This window comes from Notamacropus eugenii, chromosome 2 (genome assembly GCF_028372415.1).
Source record: "Notamacropus eugenii isolate mMacEug1 chromosome 2, mMacEug1.pri_v2, whole genome shotgun sequence".
NCBI lineage: Eukaryota > Metazoa > Chordata > Mammalia > Diprotodontia > Macropodidae > Notamacropus > Notamacropus eugenii.
In genome coordinates this window covers 285338750-285359643 of record NC_092873.1, presented here as the reverse complement: position 1 = coordinate 285359643, position 20894 = coordinate 285338750, and the positions used below count along the sequence as shown (strand labels likewise).

The window sequence follows — 20894 nt, the reverse complement described above, 5'->3', positions numbered from 1 at the left end:
TGTGATTCCAGCCAGAACTAGGAGCAATGGATGGAATTTTAAGGGGTGTGGAATTTGATCTTGCATAATTTGATAACTCCTATGAGTTAGAAGTATATAAAAATGTAAATGGTTGCTTTAGGAAGCAGAGGCTATATCCTCACTGTAGGTCTTCAAGTAGTATCTGGATGATGACGTGATGAGCAAATTCTGGAGAAGATTCTTGTTCAGTTACACTTTGAACTAAATGGCTTCTGCAGTCACTCTTCTAATTTTAAAGATCCTTTGATGCTCTGATTCTTCCTCTACCCAACCACCTTTACGAAGGACTGTAGGTCAAATTTCCCCTTCCTTTACCATTTCTTAATCACATTAGTAGCTGTAGTGAACTCTAATTCTGGGTGTGATTTGAGGCATTTTGGGATGTTTCTCATGACTCAGGAACATATCATGTGGAAATCAACTTTTCCTAGATAGATTATATTGGTCTGCCAAAGTGGCTCCTAAAGTAGAGAGTCACCAGATATTGAATTTTAAATATCAGATTATTTTATATTGCATCTGGAATTTAATATGGGATATTAAAGGGTAAAATTTCATTGTACTTATTGCCAGGATTCTTTTCTGTCTTGTTACAGGACATAGAGTTTCAGCCCAAAGAACAGAAGTCTATAAGGTGAAGGAAAACACTATCTGATAGAAGTTGGTCAAATCATGCTTAAAAACAAATGATAAGGAAACTCTAATGAAATATTAATAGTTAAGTCATCATTGATCATATTAAGAAAAAAATGATTAAAGTTCAAATGCCCCAAAGCAGGTGTTGTTATTGAATTGTTTCTATTGTGTTCAACTCTTTGCGACCCCATATAGGGTTTTCTTGGCAAAGATCTTGGAGTAGTTTGCTGTTTCCTTCTTCAGCTCATTTTCTAGATGAACAAACAGTGGCAAGTAGGGTGAAATGACTTTCCCAGGGTCACAGAGCTAGCAAGTGTCTGAGACTGGATTTGAACTCAGGTCTTCCTGACTCCAGGCCCAGTGCTCTACCTACTATATCATCTAGCAACCCACCCAAAAAGAAGAAGTTTGGGAAAATAGTGAATAAGAGTTGATAATAATAGCTGACATTCGCCTTGTGATTTTAGGTGTACAAAGAGCTGTACATGTGTTACCTCAGTGAAAACTCTCAATAACTTTATCAACTCAAATCAAATAAATATGCATTTAATGTTCACAAATTGTATGCCATGCATTGTGCTATGTGCTGGGGATACAAAGAGAAGCAAAAATTGACCCTACCATATTTTGTATATGAGGAAACTGAGGCTAAGAGAGGTTAATTGATTTGCCCAGTGTCTATATGTTGCAAACACCATTAAATCATTCAGAACAACATCGGAATCTCCCAAAATCTCAGTTTTAGAAGGAACTACAGGATATATCTAGTTAAATCTGTATGCAACAAAAATTACCTTTATGTCATACTCAAGAAATAGATCTTTTGCCTCTGTTTGAAACCTCCAGGAAAGGACTTTCACTTCCTTTTGAGGAAGCCCTTCCCAATTGGGAGTTGTTCTGCTTCTTAGGAATTTTATTTTTTACTCACATTGATTCAAAACATGGCTCCCTACAACTTATACTTTCTATTACTAAAAAGAACAAATCCAGTCTCTCTTCTAAATGACGGCCTTTCAACTACTTGAAGAAAACTATCATGTACTCCCTGTATCCTCTCTCTTCCCCGTTAACCATCCCTAGTCCTTTCAACGGCTACTTCTATGATATGACTTCAAGATACTTCAGCATCCCAATGCCCTCCTTTGGAGTCTGCCCAGTATCCTTCCTGAATTGTGACATTCTGAACAGACTAGTTTGGTCCTGACCAAGTGGAGAGAGACTATCATTGTCTTAATCTCAGATACCGTTTCTCTTTTAAAGCAGTCTAAAATTACATTAGATTATTTTGGTTGTCATGTCACACTAAATATTTTTGAACCTAAACAGAAACACATCAATTTGAAGAGTTGATCCCTGTTAATTCCTAGATCCTCCAGTACAATTCCATTTTACCAACAAGGAAACTGAGATAAATGATTTCTTCAAGGTCACAAAGCTAGATGAAATTCTAAGATCCTAGATCTCTTTACCCCTATGCCATTACCCTATCTACTATATAAAACTATCTCTTTTCATTTAGTTAGTATGTTTAATTTTTTTAAAAAGTTATACAGAAAGGCATCAAAACAGGTTAATTGTTTAATACCCTGTTTCTTAGGCTTTGCATGAAGTCAATATGTGACTTTAACTGAATGGTTAGGAGTTTTTTCTGCTGACTTTAATGACTTTGATAAGCTGTGTCTATTTAATATTAACCCCACCCTCTTTCCCCACCCTGCCCATTCATTTTTGGTTACCAAGACCGGAATCCTCAGAAGTAGAACGCTAATGGGTATGGGGTAACCTTGAATCCAAACTCCAATTCAATTAAAAATGCATTGTTATTGTTGTTACTGCTACTACTCACAATGGCTCATGTTTTGTAATGCTTTAACGTTTATAATTTGGTCCCCAGATATTAATTGACATCTTGTCCTTGTTCTATGCTAGGCAGTATGCTTGGTGCTAGGCTTCTGTCTTCTGGTCACCTTGTAATTTGCTTAGGTGTAAGATTTTGAAGTGAGAATAGAGGGGCAGAATTGGAGTGTTGAAAGCACTGAGAAATTGTGGGAGTTAAAATAAAAGAACAGGACTCCTGGGAGTTATTGGATGGGTAAAGTGAATTGATTGTAAGTTAGAGACAGAGGTCTTCCTGGGAACAGATGTCTGGGGGAAGGGGATCCCGCAGGGGATGGAGGGGTAGAGTTTGTGAGTTACAGGCAACAGATGGTCTCCAACAGAACTGGTTAGAGAGATGGTGACCATGTCCTTCGCCAGCTAGTGGCTACCCCCCACCAGAAAACAGCTTTCTTCTACTCAAACTTGAAGGATCTTACTCATCTTTCAGTCTAGTTTTGTTTGCTTGGTATTGGTCCAGGGCTGAATATAGCCTCCCACAGTACAATTTTCAGTCCCTGAAAGCTGTCAGTGGTAAGCAGCTGAACACACTTGAGCAATGGCATATGATGACTTTCAAGGCTGATTATATTACTTTCCCTAAAAATAAAAATTAAAATGCATGCGAAACATTTTTATCTATTTACTTGGCATCTTTTTCTATGAGTGGCAACTTACTTTGAAACTTAAAAAACCCTATAAACAACTCATCAATAACAAATTCATACATTACCAATTCCTGCTTTCCCCTAATATTCAATTCAATCAATCCAACTCAACAAACCTTCATTAAGCCCTTACTATGTTAGCTTGTATTCTACATGGAGGAATATATTATGTCCACAGTGACATATGATATAATATAGAGTGTTACAAAGAAAATATTTTTAATCTATGAGTAAGAATGGGGTCAAATTTGATTATTTTATGGCTATAAAAAAGACCAAGTTATGCAAATAGAGCCTAGAACTGTTATATTGGTGTGTGTATGTATGTATATGTGTAGGGGGATGGGGAGAGGTGTTTCATAATGCCTTCAGACTTACAACTAAAGAATTCTTTTCTATCATACTTTTAAAATGCATTCTGGATTCTGAATGCTAGAAGAATACACTCTTCTAATTAGATGTCAGATCACAGTACATCGAGGGTGAGTCAACCTTGGTTTCCTCGTTAACTTCATTCTCAGCATGGCATATCCAGTCAGTTTATTTACCTCCACAGAATCTCTTGCATACAACCCACCCTTCTAGTTCAGATCCTTATTACCTGAAGTCTGGACTACTGTAATAGCTTCTTTATTGCTCTCCCTGCTTGAGGTCTCTTCCTACTAAAATCAACAAAATGCTTGAATGATTTTCCAAAAATGCAGATCTTACCATGTCATGCCTCAACTCAGTAAAGTCTGGTGGCTCTTAATTACCTCCAGGATCAAATATAAAATCCTTTGTTTGGCACTTAAAAGCATTCACAAACAATGTGGCTTGAAACCATCATTTCAGTCTAAATACTCCTTTTCATGTCTCCAGGGTCCAGTCAAGCTGTTTCTCTTATGTTTCCTATCAAACAGAACTCTATTACCTATGTCTGTGCCTTGTCATTGGCTGTCCCCCATACTTACAGCTAATTTCTTCCTTACATCCATCTCTAACTTAATTTTTTTCAAGATTCAGCTCAATCAAACTTACTATACAAAATCTTCCTTAACTGTCCAGCAGCTAGTGCCCCCTCCCCCACAAATTACTTTGTAGTGTTATTTAGCAATTGCACATTTATATATGGTCTACCCCAAGGGTGGGGAACCTGCAGCCTCGAGGTCACATGTGGCCCTCTAGGTCCTCAAGTGTGATCCCTTAATAATAGAATTTGTTGGACTCATTCAAAAGGTTGCACCCAAGGACCTAAGAGGTCTACCCTAACAGAATATAAACTTTTTGAGGGCAAGGGTAATTTCAATTTTGTCTTCATATCCCTAGCACCTAGCACAATGTCTGGCACATTGTAGATACTTTAGTATGTGCTTGTCAATTGATATACCTGATTACTGAACCACTATCAGTGACTTGAAAAATCAGAGGGAATAGAAATACTGGAGAAATAGGTAATAATTCCAGTTTTCAATAAAGGGAAGTCTCCAATGAGATAATGAACTTCACTTTAATGATAAGGAATATTTAGTAAAGGAAGCCAAGATTATAATGATTCAAAATGACTTCATCAAGAACAAATCAGGCTAAATGAATTAAAAAAATATATATTGGGCAAGGTTATTAAACTGGAATATCAGGGAAATACATTAAACTTAATTGATCTTAATAAAGCATTTGATAAAGTCTCTCATACTATCACTTTAGACAGTTTGGAGTAGCGGGCTAAATGACAGCATGCCTTGGTGGATCCAGAATGGGTTGAATGGTCGAACATCCAAAGAATAGTCATTAATGACTTGATGACAATATGGAAAGATGTCTATGTTACAGTACCAAAGGACTCTGTGCTTGGCCTGTGCTGTTTAACTTTTTTTGTTGAACAGTGGCATAAAAGTATACAGGGAATGCTCATTAAATTTGCGGATGACCTTTCACTAGGAGGGAAACTAACACATTGAATGAGAGAATGAGGATTCATAAAGATTTTGGCAGGTTAGGTCAGTGGAACAAATCTAATAAGATAAAACAACAAGGACAAACACAAAACCTCATACTTGAGTTGAAAAATAAAACTTCACATGTATGGGGCAGGAAAAGTGTGGCTAGAGAAGAGCCTGTCTGAAAAGGTCTGCATTTTAATGGACTGAGGTGCCACAATGGACAGAGCACGGAGCCTAGAGTAAGGAAGACCTGAGTTTAAATCAAGCCTCAGACAGTTACTGGCTATGTGACCCTGGGAAAATCATTTAATCTCTGCTTGCCTCAGTTTCCTCATTTGCCAGATGGAGATAACAATAGTATCTATCTCCTGGGGTTGTTGTGAGAACAAAATGAGATCACATTTGTAAAGCACTTTGCAAACCATAAAGCACTGTATAAATGTTGTTGCTATTATTGCTTAGCACATAGCAGCCAAAAAGTTCATTTTAGGCTACACTAAAAAAAGCACAGTATCCTTGGGTTGGAATTTGGCAGGTCCTCTGTAGTCAGTCCTGGGCAGGCTACTCCTAGAGGATGGGGTTCAGTTGTGAACATGCCACATGAGCTGGTGGAACAATAATTATAAGAGCTGACACTTTTATGGCACTTGAAGGTTTTCAAAGCACTTTATATACAATTATCTTCTCTAACATTCACAACAACCCTGCGAAGTAAATGCACACTATTTGTCCAATGTTACATAGCTAATGCATTTGGAAGGACCAGGGTTTGAATTTTGAACACAGTAGGACAATGTGGCAATTACAAGAATGTTTATTAAAGTTGATAGAAAAAAAAAGATTAAATGAGAGAAATGGGAAAGTTCACACTCCTAGCATAAGTGAGAAGCCTTGGTATACAGATCCATTGAAGAGGCTGCCTCTACTGTGGAAATTTCATTGTCTAATCTGGATTGAGCCTTAACCAAAAACTGGTTTAGTTGCATATAATCTGCCCTGATGTATGAAGAAACTTAAAGTCATGCAGCTGTCCTAAACAGGTCAGCAATTCTTGAGCAGTTTGGCAATCGATCATTGGATAATCTTTGTTCCATTGTGGTGGATGAACAAAACCTTGATATCTAGGGTATTACAAGTCAGGGAGTTCCACTGGCCAAGTTCAACCTGACTGGGCAACTGTTCCACATAGTCCCAGTGGATGGGTTCAGAGAGCAGCCATGGATACAACTGAAATCAAGAGCAAGAGAAGCCTTTTGTTCAGCCTATCTTTCTTTAGAAAGTCTTCCTCAAATTCACAATCTCCTCTAAAGCCAGATCTTCCTGACCCAAAATCCTGCACTGTATCCACCATTCCACATTTATCCACTACCTATCAAGCAGTTGAAATAACTCATGAAAATAGTGAAGAGTAAATGCCAGGTCTTTTGTTCCTTCATATGGCTTGGATACTATCTTGTACTCAATCAACCTATAAGCATTTATTAAGAGCTGGCTATGTGTTGTGCACTGTCCAATGTGCTGAGAACACACAAAAAAGGAAATGGTTTTTGACCTCAAGAAATTTACATTCTCTTATGGGAGGCGCTCTCTTTATACAATACAATACAATACATACATACATACATAGTACATATGTAAGTACACAAATGGGAGTTTTAGAGAGAAGGTCACTAGCATCTGAGGAGATCAGGAAAACCTTCATGCAGCATGTGTCATCTTTGGCATTTTGAAGGAAATAAGGAACTATAAGAGGCTGAGTGAAGAGGGGGAAGTGCATTTTAGGAATCTAGAACAGCCAGTAAAGGCTAGTTATAGGAAAGAAGAGTATCATATGAAGAACACCATGAAAGACTGCATGGTAGAATTCAGTGTTCAAAAAAGCAACCGATGTATACAAAGTATGAAAAGGTAAATTTAAGAGGGCTGGTTTTGAAAGACTTTAAAAGACAATTAGGGTAATAACTATTTTTATTGTCTTCCTTTCTTTCCTTCCTCCCTTTCTTTTTCCTTCCTCTTTTTTCTATTCCTTTATTTCTTCCTTCCTTCCCTCCTTCCTTCCTTTTCTCCTTCCTTTCTTCCTTTCTTTTTTGTTTCTTTCTTTTCCTGATGTTAGAACAAAGCAAAATTTAATATATTCTTGAGTAATTGATAGGTCCTAAAGTCAATAGGGAATAATTGAAGTTTATTGAGTAGGGGAATAACATGGATAGACCAGCATAGTAGACAGAAGGAGCTGACCTAGGAGTGAGAATAATTTGGGTTCAAATACTACCTCTGATCATTTAAGTATCCATGGATAAGTTACTTTATATCTCAGTGCCCCAGGAAAATCTCTAAGAATATAATTTTTAAAATAGTAACTGATTAACATTAGCAGTAATTTCCTCACTGGTAGTTTGCTACAACAATGAAATCATGGACCAGGACCAAAATACTACTCAAACAGATCAGTGATTTTATTGACATAAGTAGTCTTTCCAATGTGCATAGTAAAACTAGCCAAGCTTGTCCATATTACATAATTCTTATCCATGTTCTCTCACAGGTTCACCAAAGGGATCTATGTGACCACAAACACTTTCCTTGCTGTCTTTTCACATCTTAGCATATAGGTTTTATTTATTTGTTCATGTTTCTATGCTACACATTGGCTAGTTAGATAAGCAACAATTTTAGCCAAAATTTTAAAATGCATTATAGTCCAATCTTCCTTCAACTGTTTATGCCAATTGCTATTATAGATACAATAAAATTGCTATGACAGGGTACTAGAGCTAGAAGGGACTCAAGAAATCCTCCAGTGATTCTTCATTATGGCACAGGAAAGTCAATGACAATTTGCAAGGCTGATTGAGCTTCTCAAGTATCTAGAAGGCCAGATTACTTAAATCATCCTTGAAATAAGGGGAACATACCAAAGAACCAGGTCATAGGTGAATAAAATCAAGGGACAAGATGGACATGACAGCAATGAAAGAGCTAAATATTGGCTCAGAGGTGGAGGAAGCAGCATTTAAAATAATCTAATATACAGGAAATGAGAAGAAAGGAAAGTGAGTTGGGTGAGACCAGCAGGAAAATCAAAGTGACATAAATAGCTCCACTGGGCTCCATTTCTAAAAGGTAACAGCACAAATGATCTTTTCTCTGTATCCCAACCAACTCTAATGCAATTATATAACTGGCTTTCTGATGCTGAAAAGCGAACACAGTATAAAATCCACAGGGTGACTTTAATTAAAAGTTATTTTCAAAAGCAAACATAAATGGATTTTGCAAAAGGGCAAGTGAAAATCAGATGCTTTGATGTTGCAGGGATTTCACATATTGAGCATTTATAGTCTGATTCCTAGTTATGGTAGAAAATATTTTAGACCCCCATCTGGACACCTCATTGTCTCTGTCAGAACCCCATGATTCAAACTTTTGCTCTTCAGACTGGGACCTATTGTGTATTTCATTTTAAGGTAATGATACAAAGCAGTGCAATAAAAACTATTATTCCAAAAGGCATGAGAAAAATGAATTCAGATAGGATAATAAAAAATATGGGAGTATTTAGGAAGGCAGGGAAGCAATTGGTAGTTGCATTCCAGAAAGGCAAAATTGTCCTTCTACCCTTCTGTAGTTCCTCAATTGCTCTTGGTCATTCCCCACTGGACCTCTGTCCTCTTCTCTCTTCTTAAGCAATTTCATACACTCTCATAGGTTCTAGTCACTTCTACATGGATGATTCCAAAATCTAAATCTTGACTTCTCTTCCAAGAACTAGGTCTGCCTCTCCAACTTTCCCTAGAACTCTTCAAATAAACATCTTGTCACCTTCTCAAACTCAAGAATGGTTATTAGTGTTCCTTCAAAACCTGTTTCCTTCTTCTACCTTCAAAATTCCTGACAGCAGTACCACAATCCATTAGTCACCCATGTTAGAATCCTTGGTATTGTCTTTGGTTTTTCACTCTCCATCACTCATATCTAGTCCATTACCAATTCCATTTTACATGCGGAATATCTCTTGAGGTGTCTTGGTGCTGTCGAAGGAGGCCCTTGCTCTGGAGTTAGGAGATCTGGGTTTAAATCCTACTTCTGTCACTTAAAACTTGTGGGCCTGGGCAAGTGATTTAACTTTTCTAGCTTCATAGTTTTCTCATGTATAAAATGAGGGGGTTGGAGTTAGTAGACCTCTAAGGTCCCTTTCATCTTTTAATCTATGATTCTATGAATTTCACTCCATTACAATTACCACCTCTCTTGAACAAGATCTCACGAATACTCACCTAGAGAATTCAAAGTGTCCTGACAGTTTTTCCCATTTCCATCCTCTCTTCCCTCCCTTTTGTCCTCTGCATAACTGTCCAATTGCTATAATTTCTACAAAGGCTTCATTATATCATTTGTGTCCTCAAAACATTAAGGGCTCCCTATTGCCTATAAAGTAAAATTTAATTTCCTAAGTTTAGAATTCAACATACTCTACAATCACTTGACTTTCTATGAACCCACCATTACCTTATACTACTCTTTCCACTATTCTTCACTTCAGCCAAAATGGATCATTCAACTATTCCTAATATGTAATCTAACCCAAGATTTCCTGATTTCAGGACTTTGTTCACACTATTCCTATTATTTCAAGGCTCCCCAACATTCCCAGGTCTCTCAACCTTTTAAATTCCTATCCATCCTTTAGAACCCACCTCAAATCTCAGCTGTACCATAAAGTCTTCCCTGACTTTTCTTCCTTGATTTTACACTTTTTTCTGTATTAAAATATTTGAGTTCTAACATGGATCATCATCAATATGAGTATTTTTTCCTGTCATATACAATATGTTTCACACTTATTTGTGATGGTGAATGTGAGATATCTGAAACATATTACAAAAGCAATTATGATGGAAAACTAGAATGAAAGATATATTTTTTAATGAATGAGTGAAAAATATGGTCTTGTCACATGACAAGTAATCAGAGAACAGTCCATGCATTCTACTAGTAGGAATGTTTTTGAGTGGATCTCTTGTGATAAATTTATGGGAGAACACGGACCAGCATCCCTCAGGATAGTTAGGCTTGGGTGAACTGGAATTTCCATCATTGGAGAGATTAAGGGGCTCAAACATTAAAGGGCTCAAAGATTCATTTGAGCATTTGTATTATTTAAATATGTGTAATACCTGGCAGGCCATAAGCTCCAGGGCCTTATATTAACACTTTTTTTCCCCAGTAGCCAGTAAGTTGTACATGGAATGGATGCTTAATTAAGATTTGCTGTGTTGAACTGATGAACTACTTATCAATAAATGTCTTCTTTTAGTTTGGCAGCCATAGTCAGAGCCAAATATTATGCTGTCCTTTCTAGGTGACAGGCAGCTTAGGATAGTAAAGAGAACAAAGCCAGGAAGATCTAGATGCAAATCCTGGTTTTGACACATGATGATAACTGTGTGGAGTCTAGAACAGGTCACTTAACCACTCAGTGCCCTAGGCAACTTGCTAAAATTATAAGTTACAGAGAAGGCAGTGATCTTCATTTATCAAAGGAGTTTTATCACCTAGGTATTTCATTAACAAATGAAATCACAGGTTTAGTAGTCATTTCTATCATATGTTCCTAGATATAGAGGATACTATTGCCTCGTCATCAATAGGGTGTGTTCTTTGTACATCATCAATAGGGTGTATTTTTTTCCAATAGAGATGCTAGATTTGTACTGATCCATTTACCCTCTCATACTCGGTCTGGCATTTGTTAGCTTCGTTGCTGGGGTTATAGTCTCTGTCTTAACTACAGAACCGAGAAAAGGTAATCAGTTTCCATAGATAAACAGTCTATGAGGATTGTCTTAATCTTTGTATTGTGCAGCAACTTGCCTATAGTGGCACTTAATACATATTTAGTGAATTGAATCCAAATGAATCATAATACCTAGTATTTATATAGTACCTACTATGTATCAGCAGTTGTGTTAAGTACTTTACAAATATCTCATTTGATCCTCACAAAAACCCTGGGATATAATATGTATCAGGAGTTGTGTTAAGTACTTTACAAATATCTCATTTGATCCTCACAAAAACCCTGGGATATAAGTGCTAAGATGATCTCTATTTTATAGATGAAGAAACTGAAGCAAACAAAGGTTAAGTGACTTATTTGAGGTCAAGTAGTAAGTGTCTGAGGTCAAATTTGAACTCAAATCTTCCCGATTCCAGGTCCAGTATTCTATTACTGTGCCATCTTGGTCAGTGAACTGCCTGATCAAGGAACCACATTTTTAATCTTGTTCTGCCTGGCTAGCCACTTGCTGTTCCCCTTCTCCCATAAATGTTACCCTCCCTGCTTCCCACTTCCTTTATCTGCTCTGGTCACCAAGCTGATAGAATCTTATATAAGCCATATTTTCTACTGGGCCAGCTATGAGATAAGAAATAAACTCCCCATACTGACATTCAGGAGACCTCAATTCATACTGTGGGACCTGGAGTAAAGTTATTTCACTTGCCTGGTATGTATGATACTCTACTTTGCTCATACGTTTGTTGTGAACATCAACTAGCCTTCCTGGAATCAGAAGTAGCAGTGAGTAAGATTTAAAAATAGACCAATCTTTTTATTTTTTTTAAATTTATTTATTTAATTTTTAACATTCATTTTCACAAAATTTTGGGTTCCAAATTTTCTCCCCATTTCTCCCCTCCCCCAACCACAAAATGCCGAGCATTCTAATTGCCCCTATCAGCAATCTGACCTCTCTTCTAATATCCCTCCCTTCCCTTGTCCCCATATTCTCTTTTGACCTGTAAGCCAGGTAATTTTCTATACCCCATTACATGTATTTCTTATTTCCTAGTAGTAAGAACAATACTCGATAGTTGTTCCTAAAACTTTGAGTTCCAACTTCTCTTCATTCCTCCCTCCCCAACCATTCCCTTTGGGAAAGCAAGCAATTCAATATAGGCCATATCTGTGTAGTTTTGCAAATGACTTCCATAGTAGTCATGTTGTATAAGACTAACTATATTTCCCTCCATCCTATCCTGCCCCCCATTGCTTCTGTTCTCTCTTTGGATCCTGTCCCTCCCCAAGAGTGCTGACTTCAAATTGCTCCCTCCTCCCAGTGCCCTCCCTTCCATCATCTCCCCCACCCTGCTCATCCCCTTCTCCCCCACTTTCCTGTATTGTAAGATAGGTTTTCATACAAAAATGAGTGTGCATTTTATTCCTTCCTTTAGTGGAATGTGATGAGAGTAAGCTTCATGTTTTTCTCTCATCTCCCCTCTTTTTCCTTCCACTGAAAAGTCTTTTGCTTGCCTCTTTCGTGAGAGATTAATTTGCTCCATTCCATTTCTCCCTTTCTTCTCCCAATACATTTCTCACCCCTTAATTTCACTTTTTTAAAGATATGATCCCATCCTATTCAATTGACTCTGTGCTCTGTGTGTGTGTGTGTGTGTGTGTGTAATGCCACCCACTACCCAGATACTGAAAAGTTTCAAGAGTTACAAATATTGTCTTTCCATGTAGGAATGTAAACAGTTCAACTTTAGTAAGTCCCTTATGACTTCTCTTTGCTGTTTACCTTTTCATGCTTCTTTTCATTCTTGTGTTTGAAAGTCAAATTTTCTTTTCAACTCTGGTCTTTTCATCAAGAATGCTTGAAAGATCTCTATTTCATTGAAAGACCATTTTTTTCCCCTGAAGCGTTATACTCAATTTTGCTGGGTAGGTGATTCTTGGTTTTAGTCCTAGTTCTTTTGACTTCTGGAATATCATATTCCATGCCCTTCGATCCCTTAATGTAGAAGCTGCTAGATCTTGTGTTATCCTGATTGTATTCCCACAATACTTGAAGTGTTTCTTTCTAGCTGCTTGCAATATTTTCTCCTTGACCTGGGAACTCTGAAATTTGGCTACAATGTTCCTAGGAGTTTCTTTTTTTGGATCTCTTTCAGGTGGTGATCGGTGGATTCCTTAAATACTTATTTTGCCCTCTGGTTCTAGAATCTCAGGGCAGTTTTCCTTGATAATTTCATGAAAGATGATGTCTAGGCTCTTTTTTTGATCATGGCTTTCAGGTAGTCCCATAATTTTTAAATTGTCTCTCCTGGACCTATTTTCCAGGTCAGTTGTTTTTCCAATGAGATATTTCACATTATCTTCCATTTTTTCATTCTTTTGGTTTTGTTTTGTGATTTCTTGGTTTCTCATAAAGTCATTAGCCTCCATCTGTTCCATTCTAATTTTGAAAGAACTATTTTCTTCAGTGAGCTTTTGGATCTCCTTTTCCATTTGGCTAATTTGGCTTTTTAAAGCATTCTTCTCCCCATTGGCTTTTTGAACCTCTTTTGCCAATTGAGTTAGCCTATTTTTCAAGGTGTTATTTTCTTCAGCATTTTTTGTGGTCTTCTTTAGCAAGATGTTGACCTGCTTTTCATGCTTTTCTTGCATCTTTCTCATTTCTCTTCCAAGTTTTTCCTCCACCTATCTAACTTGATTTTCAAAATCCTTTTTGAGTTCTTCCATGGCCTGAGCCCATTGAATATTTATTTTAGATGTTTGGGATACAGAAGCCTTGACTTTTATGTCTTTGCCTGATGGTAAGCATTATTCTTCCTCATCAGAAAGGATGGGAGGAGATATCTGTTCACCAAGAAAGTAACCTTCTATAGTCTTATTTTTTTCCCCCTTTTTTGGGCATTTTCCCAACCAGTTACTTGACTTTTGGGTCCTTTGTCAAGAGTAGGGTATACTCTGGGAATCTGTGAGATCTCAGTTCCTCCAAGGTGGCACAATCAAGTGTGTACTGATCTGGATGCAGAGAGGGATTTTTATGCCCAGAATCTTAGCAGATACATCTCCATAGCCACTTGGCGTCCAGTTCCCAAGTCAGCACTGGGAGCTGATTTTCAGATAAGTTGGATGGGCAGGTCCACCATTCAGTGTGAGACAAAGACCAGCTCGGCCACGGCCTCCACCCAGGGTGGAGGCAAGACTCAGCTCTTCAATGCTCCCAAGGGTTTTTACACTCCAACAATGGAATTTGCTAATGGCTGCTGTGCAGGCTCTGTGGCTGCTGCCTGCTGTTGGAGCTATGGGAAAGCTCTTCTCCCTTCCTGGTCTGCTGATTAAACCCCGTCATAATCTTTGGTGCCTGGGGGCTGAGGGATCTGAGGCCCCGCTACTGTGACTGGAGATTCCACCCTTGAGGTGTCCTCCTCCCAGAGTCTTGTTGCACCACTCAGCCAAGGTTGGCCTGGGCTCTGCCCTCGGCTCCGTGTCTGGCGCAACTGATGTTTCCGTGGGCCTTTCAGGTCACCATGGGCTGGAAATCTCCTCCACTCTGTTGTTCTCCACTTCTGCTGCTCCAGAATTTGTTGAGAGTCCCTCTCTACAGGTATTTTATGGGCTGTGGGGAGGACCCTGTGTAAGTGTGTCTTTCTAGTCCGCCATCTTGGCTCTGCCCCCCTAGACCAATCTTTTAAGCTATCTTTTTTGTTCCCTTCCTAGAGGAGAGGACAGCCATAATATAGCATCTTTTTCCTTTTCCCTGGGGGGATAAGAACAAGGTGTTGGGGAAGATACTAGAGGAGTAGGAGGCAACAGTATGGCTGTTTTTGTTTTTTTTTGTGTGGTTGTTTTTGCTTTTCCACCCAGATCTTCTTTAGGGACCACAAGAAAGAAGGCAAGGGCTGCTAGGCCCACAACAGTTCTCAACCAATAATCCAGTTCCATTCTCTTGTGTATCTGATCTTTAAAGTGACTTAAGAATTGTATACTCAGTGTATGGTGGTCATTTTTGATGAATTTACATATTTTTTACCAAACAAAAAATTTCCCTGGAAGTCAATGTGCTTGTAAGTTCTCATTAAATATTTCTTTCTATCAAACAAAATTGTCTGTTTATTCAGTAGAGTTCAGCCAGTTAAGCATCTTATCGTTCATGATTCAAATATCCCAAGGTCCTAGAAGGAAAGGGTATGAGTTGTATTTTGAAATACTTTCCTGGAATACTGACCTTAATGTTTGATCTCAAGGACTTCACTGTCTAACTGGGGAGGAAAGATCTATAACATACACACACATAGCAAATGGCAGAATGTAGATGTAAATGGATATATACATGGTTTTTATGCAGATCTCATTGTCTTTAATTTCTCCCCTTTGCAATCCATGGCATATTAATCTTCCTTATGTTCAGATCAGATCTAGATCAGATCAGATCATTTTCCTGTCAAGACTTTCCAAAGCTCCTTATTCCTTAACCTAGATTTCAGAGTTCTTCTTTACTTAGTTACAGGTTATCTCATCTTTTCTCATATTCTAGTACTTGATGTTTTAGACATATTGAATTATTTCCCATTCCCAAACATGGTCTTTTCTTTTCCTTCTAATATGCCTTTTTCATATCCTTTTGTATACCTAGAATGCTTTCCTCCATTTCCCACTGAAATTCTATTCTGCAAAAAATTCCCCCCCCCCTTATGAACCCTTTTATGATGTCCCCAAGTTGGAAATGATCTCTCTTACTTTTCAACACTCATAATATTTTTGTATCTTCCTTCTGCTTCTATTTCGTATTACACTTACGACAACACATTTTTATGATCTCTTTTATTAGATTTTAAGCCCCTTGGGAACCATCCTATTTTTTTTTTATCTCTGTATCACTGACGCCTAACAGTTTGATACAGATGTCTGACCAAACTTGTGTTGACTGAATGAAATCAGGAGGGAGAAATCAGAAAGGGCTGGGATAAAGGAAATCTTCATGGTCGTGATTAGATGATAGGATCTTGAAGGATTCACAGAATTTGGACAGGTGGAAAGGAAATGGAAGATAAAGTTAGTGTATTTGTAGAAGTAGGGCCAAACTGAAAAGCTATGCTTGGGAGAAAGTCAGAGCAACTTGGCTTGAGCAAAAGACAGATAATAAAAGGTCAGTGAAAGAGAGGGTTAGAATTACGGATTGAAACCAGATGGAGGAGGACCTTGAATGTCATTTTATAGGACAAGGAGTTGATTTAATTCAAACATCTGACATCTCTTTGAGTTCAATGCCTTCAGGGTCCTGGAGCTTATCTAAGGGAATTGAAATATTTCAAACACTTGAGTTGGAGTAAGTGACTGCTAATTTCCCTTCAAAATCTAAGTCTATAATTTTATGAGTTTATGATTTCTGTAAACTCCAAAATCATTAAAATGTTATCTTCCTCTATTAAAAGTTCAAAACCTCATTATCATCAATTATTTAGCCATTAGGGAAACAAAGAGTATTTGTATTGACAAAGAGGAGTTAACTCTACTTAAAGACACAGAAAACAGCTCTTTTCTTTCCTTTTGAATATTAGGTCCCTAGGGGAAAAAACATAAATCCTATTGGAAAACAGTTAAATTCCTTGAAAGAAATAGTGACCTCTTTATTCTGAAAGCTACTCCTTTTATTTTCTGCATTTTTTCACTTGTCATTTAATCATATATAATATTATCTTCTATTATTGTTTAACTGCTTACATGTGTATGCTTTCTCTCCCAAACTAAACAGAGCTACTTCTGTGTACTCCTATAGTACCTACCATAGTTACCTGTCCAGAGTAGGTACTCAATAAATTTTATTGCATGAATAAAAGGATATAAAAATGAAAGTTCTAGCTTCTATCTGATAAAGGACATAAGATACGGCTCTTATAACTAGGAAGCTCTTCAAATATAAACTAATGACACAAGCATGTGAATACTAAAGCATTCAAGCCTATTTTAAAATATTATATCAAGTCAGGAAAGACTCTCAATGGTATAAGAATAAACTGTGTGCTATATTTCAATATAGGTATACTTTAAATCTAGATGCAAGATAATGTGAATTAACTGTTTGCTTAACTTGATTCCAACAGTGCTACTTGGAAGCATGAATTGTACATGAATCAAAAAATTAAATGGACATCAATATGGGTAGAATACTTCTTGAAGTAAACATCTAGGAGCTGGAAAAATATAAGAAATTATATTATGAGTTTAGTTCCTTCCATGAGTTTAAAGTCTCTCATCCTTTTACTCTGTATGTATCTATGAGACCTACATAGTTATATGCCTTCTCTCCCCCACTAGAATGGAACCTTTGAGGATAGGGACCATGGGTTTGCTTCCCTTTGTATCCTCAGTGCTTAGCACAGTATCTGTAAATTAGTGTGTACTCAGTCAATGCTTATCAACTGAGTGAAAATATACCCGAGAAGACAAAATGTATATGCCAAAAAAGACAACTAGTGGTATCAATGAGGGCAGAACTGTTCAACAAACAGGAAACAGTATTTGATAGAGTTCCATTGAGGTCTAATATGGGCTTCTGTTTGGTCAGTAATTATACAGCAAAGATACTCCAAATTTGGAGGGAGCCTAGGTCAGAATTGACCTGGCTGAAGACTAGAAGTGAGTACTCAAGAAATGCCTTATCACCTTATAACCATCCAAGACCCAGGACTTTAAAAGGCTGACTATCAAATGGAAACAAGCAGTGGGTAGAGCACGAGCTTTGGGGTCAGGAGAACCTAAAGTCAAATCCAGACTCAAATACTTACAAGCTGTGTGACCCTGGACAAGTCACTTAATCCCAATTCCATCCCCTCCCCGCAAAGGGAAACAATTGTTTCTTAAAAGGTGGGTGTTTTTTGTGTGCTTCACAAAGGTACAGTATTTTACACTTGGAACACACCTGAGATGTCATCTAGCCCACACTATAGCTGAATAATCATCTCCTTTACAACATTTATCACAATTGTTCAGTTATTCATTGCCTGCTTGAAAATTTCAAATGGGGGGAAGTTTACCCTCTACAATCAACCCCATTCCATATTTGGAGTTCCACTTGTTAGGAATTTTATTTTCCCCCTTATTCAAGGCATAATTAAGTCTCTGAATCTTCCACACAGTTTTGCAATCACATCATAAGAAATGTCCAGGGGAAGTTGACCATTTGAAAGAAACAGACACTGAATCATTTTCGAAGTGAATAATTGGATGAAATTGACGTATTTAATAAATTTCAACAAGAACAATTACAACAGCAGCACACATTTAGTAGATATTTAGTACAGATCCGGCACCGTGCTAAGTGTAGGGAATACACAGATGAATAGAAAGAGGTGGTTCCTGCTCTCAAGGAGCTTACCTTCTAGTGGAAGAAAACAACAGATAGAAAAGAAGCTCAGAAAGGAATGGAATACTCAAGTGGAGAGAGTTCAGAGAGTAAGGAAACAGGGCTGGCCTGGTCACTTTCAGATGCCCGTTCTGGGGCATATTGCGCTTGCCTATTTATGCCCTATATATGCATAAAGACATACAGAACGTCACTACTTCTTTTGGATCTGTGAGCTCATTCATGTGGGGCATCTTTTCCATTGGAAAGGTGTGTACACCTCACAACCTATTTGCACTGTTTCATTCCCATCTCATTTTGCCCACATCATTGCACGTATCTTTTTTTTTTTTTTGAGACAATAGGGCTTAAGTGACTTGCCCAGGGTCACGCAGAGAATAAGTGTCTGAGGCTAGATTTGAATTTTGATTCTCCTGTTTCCAGAGCAGATCAGCTATACCACCTAGGTGAACTTCATACATCTTTCAAAGGAGGTCCACCCAACGTAGCTTCTCTCCTAACATTGAGAAGATTATGAGATAGCTAGGTGGCATTGTGTATGGAATGTTAGACATGGATTCAGGAAGACTTGAGTTCAAATTCTGTCTCAAATATACACTAGTCCTTTGACCATATACAAGTCTCTTCTCTTAACTTATCTCAACCTCAGATCCTTATTTCTTAAAACAGAGGTAAGAATAGCTCTTATCACACAGAGTTGTTATGGGATCAAATGAGATAATATGTATAAACTGCAAACATTTGGAAGCTCAATTATTTTGAAAATCATTTCCTTTCCTCATGAGCATGAGTGTATCTATAACTTAGAGTCCTCTCCCCTTGCCCCCATTTAATCAGTTCCAATTTACCACAGCCTTGAATGAAAACATATGCATACAAAGTATTTGAGAATCTTCAATACTAAGTTAATCTTGAATAATTCTCCTCTTCCCTCCACCTCTCTGCACCAGTACCAGGAGAGACAGAGGAACATCACGAGGAGGGTGATGTGCCAGTGATATATGTGACTGCATACTCTAATGGAAGACAAACTGGTGACTTTGCTGAGATTTCCAGGTATTTTCCCAAGACATTCCATCTGCTCAGGATGCCATCCCTTTCATTCACTTCATACAGGATGATATCCCTAAAAGTTTACTCAGGCCTCTACACCAAAAACTTTCTCCTCCTCCTTAGTTGACTATTGAATTTACTACATCTATTCCAATTCATTTCTTTCACACGAATTAAAGCAAATGAGTTATTTGCAAAATAAGAGGTCTAAAAGTTGACCTCGGGAAATATAGTCAGTAAGTGGAAGGGTTCAATCAATCAATCAATATTTTTAAGAGTCTACTATGTGCCAGGCACCGTCAAATCCCAGGAGTGTGTGTGTGTGTGTGTGTGTGTGTGTGTGTGTGTGTGTGTGTGTGTGTGTGTGTAGTTGTGCATGTGTGTTGAGGTGACCGTAGCGTCCCATTGATACATGGGCTCCTTTCTCAGTATAGCTGGTCCCTTACACCTTGATCTCATGCAGTTGTTTCAGTCATGTATGACTCTTTGTGACCTCATTTTGGGTTTTTATTTTTATTTTTTGTTTTTTGGGTAATGATACTGGAACGGTTTGCCATTTCATTCTCTGAGGCAAACAGGGTTAAGTGACTTGCCCAGGGCCACACAGCTTGTAAGTGTCTGAGGGCACATTTGAACTCATGAAGATGAGTCTTCCTGATTCCAAGCCCATTGAGCCACCTAGCTGCCCCTTCTGTAATTATGTAATACTTCAGTGCCTCCCAAATTGCACTCTAGCATTGACCTCTTTTCTTTTTTTCTCTCTCTGTCTCTCTCCCTCTCTAATATATATGTATGTATGTATATGAGTATTTTTGTATATATACACGCATATATGTTTATGCCTATATATATGTGTGTATATAGATATACATACATGTGTACTTGGCCTATGATTAATGAAAGAGATTAAGTGACTGTCTCAGGTTTAGTAAGTGTCAGAGGATTTGAACCCGGGTCTTCAAGGTCCAGAAACTTACTATCTACTCTTACAAATTTTGTGGGGGATGAAGGAACATTGTATGGTAAAAATAGCAGTGAACCAAGAGAGTTCAATTCTAATCTGAGATATGCTAAAAAACAAACAAACAAACAAAAATTAACTATGTGGTTTTGGACAATTTGGTTAAATGCCCTAGGTATTAGTTTTCTCATTTGTAAATGTAGGGTTTAGGTAAGTTCTTTACAACATGTATGGTCTATGTATCTATGAGTTTCAAACATGGTTAACTGGAATAACAGAAATGAGGCAGTTAGGAAGGAAAACTGGTTATGGTGGGAAGATAATGAGTTTGGTTTTGGACATATTGAATTATTATTTAGGACGACAAGTTGTTTTTTTTGTTTGTTTGTTTTGTCTTGTTTTCCTGTGCCTTTGTCTTCACATTGGGGAAAAAAGATATTTGATAAATAATATTTTATTTGATAAATAATGTGTGTGTTCTCATAACAACTCTAATAGCATACTGAAATCACAAAACCATCTAGCTTTCGTGAGCGGTAGACTCCTCTGAATTAATAGCATGGTTTCATTTTTCCTTCTATAAGTGAATTTATCTATGGCT

General features: G+C 37.7%; 1 protein-coding gene across 7 annotated transcripts in view; it reads right to left on the bottom strand.

Annotated features, from left to right (window-relative positions):
- Window positions 1-20894, bottom strand: part of NTNG1 (netrin G1) — a 446663-nt gene that overhangs the window by 240734 nt on the left and 185035 nt on the right. The gene's annotated exons all lie outside the window — the stretch shown is intronic.